Source organism: Rhinoraja longicauda, chromosome 28 (genome assembly GCF_053455715.1).
Source record: "Rhinoraja longicauda isolate Sanriku21f chromosome 28, sRhiLon1.1, whole genome shotgun sequence".
Taxonomy (NCBI): Eukaryota; Metazoa; Chordata; class Chondrichthyes; order Rajiformes; family Arhynchobatidae; genus Rhinoraja; species Rhinoraja longicauda.
The window spans coordinates 15,039,849-15,049,268 of record NC_135980.1 but is presented as its reverse complement, the minus strand read 5'-3'; positions in this window follow the sequence as shown (position 1 = coordinate 15,049,268).

Here is a 9,420-nt window from a genome sequence, read left to right as displayed (position 1 = left end):
CCTGCGCTTGGTTTCGCCGATGTAAATAAGCTGACATCTAGAGCAGCGGATGCAAAAGATGAGGTTGGAGGAGGTGCAGGTGAACCTTTGTCTCACCTGGAAAGACTGTTTGGGTCCTTGGATGGAGTTGAGGGGGGAGGTAAAGGGACAGGTGTTGCATCTCGTGCGGTTGCAGGGGAAAGTGCCCGGGGTTGGGGTGGTTTGGGTAGGAAGGAACGAGTGGACCAGGGAGTTACGGAGGGAACGGTCTCGGCGGAACGCAGAGAGGGGATGGGATGGGAAGATATGGCCAGTGGTGGGGTCCCGTTGTAGGTGACGGAAATGTTGGTGGATGATATGTTGGATCCGCTGGCTGGTGGGGTGGAAGGTGAGAACGAGGGGGATTCTGTCCTTGTTGCGAGTGGGGGGAGGGGGAGCAAGAGCGGAGCTGCCGGATGTAGAAGAGACCCTAGTGAGAGCCTCATCTATAATGGAGGAGGGGAAGCCCCGTTTTCTGAAGAACGAGGACATCTCGGAAGCCCTAGTGTGAAACACCTCATCCCGGGCGCAGATGCGGCGTAGACGGAGGAATTGGGAGTAGGGGATAGACTTTTTGCAGGGGACCGGGTGGGAAGAAGTGTAGTCCAGATAGCTGTGCGAGTCGGTGGGTTTATAGTAAATGTCCATCACTAGTCTGTCTCCTGTGATGGAGATGGTGAGGTCCAGAAACGGGAGGGAGATGTCAGAGATAGTCCAGGTATATTTAAGGGCAGGATGGAAATTGGAGGTGCACTGGCCCTACACAGACGTACACTGGCCCCATCCCCGAACTCTACCTCCGCTACATCGACGACTGCATTGGTGCTACCTCTTGCACCTATGCAGAACTCACTGACTTCCTACACTTCACCTCCAATTTCCATCCTGCCCTTAAATATACCTGGACTATCTCTGACATCTCCCTCCCGTTTCTGGACCTCACCATCTCCATCACAGGAGACAGACTAGCGACGGACATTTACTACAAACCCACCGACTCGCACAGCTATCTGGACTACACTTCTTCCCACCCGGTCCCCTGCAAAAAGTCTATCCCCTACTCCCAATTCCTCCGTCTACGCCCGGGATGAGGTGTTTCACACTAGGGCTTCCGAGATGTCCTCGTTCTTCAGAAAATGGGGCTTCCCCTCCTCCATTATAGATGAGGCTCTCACTAGGGTCTCTTCTACATCCCACAGCTCCGCTCTTGCTCTCCCTCCCCCCACTCGCAACAAGGACAGAATCCCCCTCGTTCTCACCTTCCACCCCACCAGCCAGCGGATCCAACATATCATCCACCAACATTTCCGTCACCTACAACGGGACCCCACCACTGGCCATATCCTCCCATCCCCCTCCCCTCTCTGCGTTCTGCAGAGACCGTTCCCTCCGTAACTCCCTAGTCCACTCGTCCCTTCCTACCCAAACCACCCCAACCCCGGGCACTTTCCCCTGCAACCGCACGAGATGCAACACCTGTCCCTTTACCTCCCCCCTCAACTCCATCCAAGGACCCAAACAGTCTTTCCAGGTGAGACAAAGGTTCACCTGCACCTCCTCCAACCTCATCTATTGCATCCGCTGCTCTAGATGTCAGCTTATTTACATCGGCGAAACCAAGCGCAGGCTCGGCGATCGCTTCGCTGAACACCTGCGCTCGGTCCGCATTAACAAAACTGATCTCCCGGTGGCCGAGCACTTTAACTCCCCCTCCCATTCCCAGTCTGACCTTTCTGTCATGGGCCTCCTCCAGTGCCATAGTGAGGCCCGCCGGAAATTGGAGGAGCAGCACCTCATATTTCACCTGGGCAGTTTGCAGCCCGGTGGTATGAACGTCGACTTCTCCAACTTCAGATAGCTCTTCTGTCCCTCCCTTCCCCTCCTCCTTCCCAGATCTCCCTCTATCTTCCTGTCTCCACCTATATCCTTCCTTTGTCCCGCCCCCCTGACATCAGTCTGAAGAAGGGTCTCGACCCGAAACGTCACCCATTCCTTCTCTCCCGAGATGCTGCCTGACCTGCTGAGTTACTCCAGCATTTTGTGCATTCAACTTATCTATTTCCCCTCATGGTTTTGTAGACCTCTAGATAAGATCACTCCACAGCCTCCTGTGCTTCAAGGAATAAAGTCCTAGCTTGTCTAATCTCTCCCTATAACTGAGGCCTTCAAGTCCTGGCAACATCCTCAAATCTTCTCTGCACTCTTTCCAGCTTAACAACATTATTCCTACAGCAGGGTGTTCAAAATTGAACACAATACTCCAAATGTGGCATCATTAACATCTTCTACAACTGTAACTTAACATCCCGATTTCTAAACAATACCCTGACTGATGAAGGCCATTGTACGGAAAACCGCCTTAGCCACCCTTTTTTTACCAGTAACGCCACTTTCCATGAACTATGCACCTGTTAAAAGTTCCAGTGTTTAGAAATGGAAATAGAGAATCTAGAGAATTGTAGGCCAGTGAAGATAGACACAAAATGCTGGAGTAACTCAGCGGGACAGGCAACATCTCTGGAGAGAAGCAATGGGTGACGTTTTGGATCGCAACCCTTCTTCAGACCGACTCTTTGACTGATTCAGCCCTGACTCAGTCTGACGATGGGTTGTTTGTTGCCCCTTTCTGACACATCTATCAGGCATGCCAGAAATACGATGGAATGCTGGATGACTGCATTTTCACAGCTCAAACTCCACACCATCCAGTTTGAAGCAGCTTATTTGACTGACACCATGAATGTACATTTGTTGCTGCCGTGTGGATCATCAACAAAATTCATTGCGATTATTAGCTTGGATTGCTTTGACCTCTATCGCGACGGTTAATAGGCAAAGGAAATATCAGTCACCACACACTCCCCTTCATGTCACATATTATCGGATTTGACTATGTAGTCAGTTCCTTCTTGAAAATGGATCATACTATGAAATGCATAGGGACAATTATCTGGGACAATTATGGATGGGATAGACTTCTTGTGCCTGCTTTTCATAGTATTGTAGCGACCATAGGGATTGGTCCTGAGAGTCGAACCCTCGGATTGGCCAGCAAGGTCACATGGTGGTGCGACCATAGGGATTGGTCCTGAGAGTCGAACCCGCTCATTGGCCAGCAAGGTCAGGTGGTGGTTTTGGGCCCAAAAACCAGGCAGTGGGAAGAGAACTTCGATGTGAACAGTTTGAGTTAATGGTTGTCTGTAATCTCGTTTGTTATCCTTTGTAATTGAATATTGCTGCCGCAATAAACTTCTTTAACAAAGTACAAGCCTCCAGACTCGCCATGTTGGTGACCCCCGACGTGATCTAGCCGATCATCTACCATGGAGGGACAAGACGCCCCTTCTTTGGTTCTAACGCCCGGCGTACCGCAGCTAAACGTGGTCAGCATTCATCTTCCTCCGTTTTGGGCGCATCAACCACAACTTTGGTTTGCCCATGCAGAAGCTCAGTTCCACCTGAGAAACATCTCAGTGGACGAGACAAAGTATTATTACCTGGTCAGCTTTCTACCGCCTGAGACGTCTGCGCGGGTGATGCAGTTCGTCACCTCCCCTCCGGCAGATGGCAAGTACGAGGCACTGAAGGTATTCTTGCTTCGAACCTTCGGATTCAGTAGGCATGATCGAGCTGAGAGGCTTATGCACCTGCCGGATCTCGGAGATCGGCTGCCGTCCGCCCTCATGGCCGAAATGTTGGCGCTGGCAGGTGAGCACAAGGATTGCCTTATGTTCGAGCAGGCATTCTGAGAGCAACTTCCAGAAGATGTTAGGCTTATGCACACGGATTGTTCTTTTAAGGACCCCGTGGCATATGTGGAGAAAGCCGATGCGCTCATGGCATCCAAATCGAAAAAACACAGTTCGATCAACAGGGTCTCGGCACCATTAGGCAGCCCGCAGCGGCACCAAGATGGCGCCGCGACCCCCGCCATTTCTTCAAAACCCCGCCAAAAAGATCCGCACAAGCGCGGCTGGTGTTATTATCATCTGCGATGGGGTGGAGAAGCCCGCAACTGCCGCTCTCCTTGCACCTTCTCGGGAAATGCCTCGGCCGATCGTACATAGAGGCGGTTGCGATTGGCCAGAACCGACGCCTCTACGTCCGAGATCGATTCACGGACACAGAATTCTTGGTCGACACGGGAGCCATAGTCAGCATCGTGCTGCAGACAGACCTCGAAGCCCGATCGGGTAAGAGAGGGCCTATCCTTCACCCACTCTGCTCCCTGGTTTACCCCTGAACTCCGCGTGATGAAAACTCATGCCCGTCAACTTGAAAGACTCCGCAACAAAACAGGTCTCACAATTCACTCCCAAGCCTACAAAGACCACATACAGCACTATAAAGATGCCCTCTCCCATGCCCACTCCACCTACTACTCTCAAATAATTCACTCTGGCTCCGGAAACCCCAAAACACTCTTCTCTACAATAAACAAACTCCTCAGCCCCCTGGACACCATCTCCCAATCATTCACATTTGACAAATGCACCACTTTCCTTTCATTCTTCCAAAGCAAAATAGACAACATCTACAGCACCTTAACCACCAACGCACCTGCTCCCCCTCAAACCACCTGCCCCCCCTTATCCTGTCAGCCCCTGCCTCAGTTCTCCCCAATCTCCACCACCGACCTCTCTGACCTCTTCACAGGAATAAAAACTGCCACCTGCTCCCTGGACCCCATCCCCTCCAGCTTTGTCAAGGCCTGCCTTCCTGCTCTCTCTCCACTTATCACTGCAACAATAAACTCCTCCCTGTCCACTGGCATCGTCCCGCCATCCCTCAAAATCGCTGCTGTCACCCCCATTCTGAAAAAACCTGGTCTAAACCCTGACACCCCAAACAACTTCAGACCAATCTCCAACCTACCCTTTCTGTCCAAAGTTTTGGAACGTGCTGTAGCTTCCCAACTAAAATACCACCTCTCTACCAATAACCTGTATGAAACTTTCCAATCTGGATTCCGCTCAAACCACTGTACTGAAACTGCGCTCCTCAAAATCACAAACGACATTCTCCTCTCCTCCGACGCTGGCAACCTCAACATCCTCATCCTACTTGACCTCAGCGCCGCCTTTGACACCATAAATCACTCCATTCTCCTCACCCGACTTGAAACCTCCCTTAACATCACCGGCACAGCCCTATCCTGGTTTAAATCTTACCTCTCTGACAGACACCAGTTCATCTCCATTAACAACTGTAAATCCCCCACCGCTCCCCTCCCCCAAGGTGTCCCCCAAGGCTCAGTCCTTGGCCCCCTCCTCTTCATCCTCTACCTGTTCCCCCTTGGTCAATTAATCCGCCGTCATGGTCTCAACTTCCACTGCTTCGCCGATGATATCCAGCTCCTCATCTCCACCAAGTCAATCTCCTCCACCACACACTCTACACTGACAAACTGCATTACTGAAATAAAATCTTGGCTTCAATCAAACTTCCTCAAACTCAATTGCAACAAATCTGAAATCATCATCATTGGTCCAAAAATGCTCACCAAATCCACCCAAAACTTCATCCTCAACATTGATGGTCTCCCAGTATCCACCTCACCTCACATCCGGAATCTTGGAATCATCCTTGATCAAACCCTCTCCTTCGACAAACACATCAAACACATCACAAAGACAGCCTTCTTCCACCTCAAAAACATTGCCCGTCTCCGTCCATCCCTCTCCTCCACAGCTGCAGAAACCCTCATCCACGCCTTCATCACCTCCCGTCTGGACTACTGCAACAGCCTCCTCTATGGCGCACCCTCAAAAATCATCAATAAACTTCAATACATTCAAAACTCCGCTGCCCATCTACTCACACACACCTCGATCCGTGACCATATCACCCCCGTCCTTTATAAACTCCACTGGCTCCCCATCCCCCAGAGAATCCAGTACAAAATCCTCCTCATAACCTACAAAGCCCTCCATAACCTGGCCCCATCCTACCTGACCGACCTCCTCCACAGGCACACTCCCACCTGCACCCTCCGCTCTGCCGCTGCCAATCTCCTATCCCCCCACATCCGGACTAAACTCAGATCCTGGGGGGACAGGGCTTTCTCCATCGCTGCTCCCACCCTATGGAACTCACTACCCCAAACCGTTAGAGACTCCCCCACACTCACCACATTCAAAACATCGCTGAAGTCTCACCTGTTCAGCACTGCCTTCAACCACTGAAGGTCACCTCACCTACTGTCTCCTTTCTCTGTTCATTTATTTATTTACTTATTTATCTATTTATTAATTTCCCTATGTTCTCAAAATCTCTGTAAAGCGTCTTTGAGTATATGAAAAGCGCTATATAAATAAAATGTATTATTATTATTATTATTACCCTCATCGCGGTTAACGGTAGCCCCATCCGCACGTATGGTATGTGGGCAATGTCTCTGGCTTTCGGCACCCGCACGTACGAATGGTCGTTTATCGTCGCGGAAGTCGGTCAGGCGATCCTGGGCGCAGATTTCCTCTGGGCCTTTGCACTAGTTCCCGATGTCCGAGGTAAAGGCCTTCGACCCTCTGCTAGCAGCGACGAGCCCGCTGCTCCACCGCCTGCCACCCCGCCCAGCCCGACTGTCCAGGCCATTGTCGCGGCCTCCGACCCGTATGCTGTGGTCCTGGCTGAGTTTCCGGAGCTGCTCGTTCAGCGTTTCGACGCCCCTTCTGCCCGGCACGGCGTTGTCCATCACATTTCCACCGAGGGGCCCCCCGTTTTCGCTCGGGCCCGGAGGTTGCCGCCGGACAAACTGGTGGTGGCACGTGCAGAATTCCAGAAGATGGAACAAATGGGCATTGTCCGTCGGTCCGACAGCCCGTGGGCCTCTCTGTTGGTCTCCAAAGCATCTGGGGGGTGGAGACCATGTGGAGATTACCGACGCCTTAACGCCATCACCACGGCAGCCCGCTACCCCATACCGCACATCCAGCACTTCTCGTCTGGGCTGGAAGGTGCCATGGTATTCTCCAAAATTGATTTGGTGCGGGGCTACCACCAGATTCCTGTGCGTCCGGAAGACGTGCCGAAGACTGCCACGATCACTCCGTTCGGGTTGTTCGAATGGTTGCGTATGCCTTTCGGTTTGAAGAACGCGGCACAGGCTTTCCAGTGGCTTATGGACCATGTTGGTCGGGATTTGTCTTTTGTTTTCATTTATTTGGATGATATCCTGGTCGCCAGTCTCTCGGAGCAGGAACACCTGGTCCATTTGCGGACCGTGTTCCGGCGGCTTCAAGACCATGGGCTCATCATCCACCCCTCCAAGTGTCAATTTGGCCTCCACTCTCTTGATTTCTTAGGACACCGCATCACCTCGGCCGGCGCCACTCCTTTGCCCGAAAAAGTGGAGGCTGTCCGTGCCTTCCCACGACCCACCACAGTAAAGGGGTTGCAGGAGTTCGTGGGCATGGTGAATTTCTATCACAGGTTCGTGCTGGCAGCGGCACGGATCATGCGTCCGCTCTTCCAGTGTCTCGCTGGCAAACCTGTCGAGTTGGAGTGGTCCGCGGCCGCTGAGACGGCCTTTGAGGCAGCTAAAGTGGCTCTGGCAGACGCCACCATGCTCGTCCACCCAAGCGCCTCTGCCCCCACGGCCCTGACGGTCGATGCGTCGGACGTGGCGGTGGGAGGGGTTTTGGAACAGCAGGTAGATGGCAGTTGGCAGCCCTTGCCGTTTTTCAGCCGACAGCTTAATCCGGCTGAGCTGAAGTATAGCGTCTTTGACCGAGAGCTTCTGGCTCTCTATTTAGCTGTCCGTCACTATAGGTATTTTCTAGAAGGCCGCCCATTTGTGGCCTTTACGGACCACAAACCATTGACTTTTGCTTTTTCGAAAGTGTCCGACCCATGGTCGGCCCGCCAGCAGCGGCACCTGACTGCCATCTCAGAGTTTACTACCGATGTCCGACACGTCGCGGGTAAGCTTAATGCCGTTGCTGATGCCCTGTCCCGGCCAGCCATTTCCCCAATTTCAGCGGTGGAATGCGAGGTGGATTTCCAGGAGCTTGCAGAGGCACAGCGCCTGGCAGACACTGCCTCAGCATACCAGTCCACCACTTCGGGGTTGAAGTTGGCCCAAGTGGCTTGCGGGCCTGCGGGTACAAAAGTCTGGTGTGATGTTTCCCTTCCCCGCCCTAGGCCGGTGGTGCCGGCCGCCCTTCAGCGCCGGGTGTTTGATGCCATTCATGGGCTGGCATTCATGGCCCGTCCATCCGCTCCACCTCTGCCTTAGTGGCCGCTAGGTTTGTGTGGCATGGCCTGCGGAAACAAGTAGCCGCTTGGGCCCGTTCCTGTGTTCCGTGCCAGACCGCTAAAGTTCACCGGCATGTCCAACCTCTGGTGCAGAAGTTTGCGGTTCCTGCGGTCCGTTTTTTTCATATTCACGTTGATTTAGTTGGGCCTTTGCCTTCCTCCAGGGGCTACACTCACCTACTCACGGTGATTGACCGATTTACCCATTGGCCGGAGGCCTTCCCGTTGTCCGACACCTCCGCCGCCTCTTGTGCCCGGGCCCTGGCCCTCCATTGGGTGGCCCGGTTCGGTGTTCCGTCCGTCATTACCACCGACCGGGGGTCCCAGTTCACCTCTGCCCTTTGGGCTACGCTTGCGGAGCTGTACGGTTCCCGGTTGCAGCAGACCACGGCGTACCACCCACAGGCTAATGGGCTCGTGGAGAGGTTTCACAGGCAACTTAAGGCGGCCCTCAGTGCACGGCTGGATGGCCCTGACTGGGTAGACCAGCTCCCCTGGGTCCTTTTGGGCATCCGTACTGCTCCTAAGCAGGATCTCGGAACTTCGTCCGCGGAACTGGTATATGGCTCGCCACTCAGAGTGCCCAGGGATTTCCTTCCGGAGTCCTCTGGTCAGCAGCCCTCGGTTCCGTTGGTTTTAGCATCCCTCCGGGCGCGAGTGATTCCCTGGCTCCGGTTCCTACTTCATGTCACGGGTGTTCCATGGTGCACAAACCGCCTGCCTTGAAGGACTGTGAATTTGTGTTTCTGCGTAGAGATGCCCATCGTTCCCCGTTGCAGAGGGTCTAAGAAGGACCGTTCCGCGTGTGGCGTAAAGGGACGGTCACCTTCACCTTGGATGTCGGGGGCAGGAGTGAGCTCGTCTTTGTGTCCAGGCTCAAACCTGCACACTTGGATCAGGACCGCCCTGTCCTGGTCGGCCAACCGCCTCGGCGGGGCCGTCCTCCTGCAATTCCACCTGATCCGGGACCCCCTGCTCCTGTGGTTCCTGCAGCCCCTCTCCTTACTCGTTCTGGTTGCGAAATCCGGCTCCCTGCTAGGTTCCGTACCTCGGGTTCTGGGGGGGGGGGGGGTCATGTAGCGACCATAGGGATTGGTCCTGAGAGTCGAACCCTCGGATTGGCCAGCAAGGTCACATGGTGGTGCG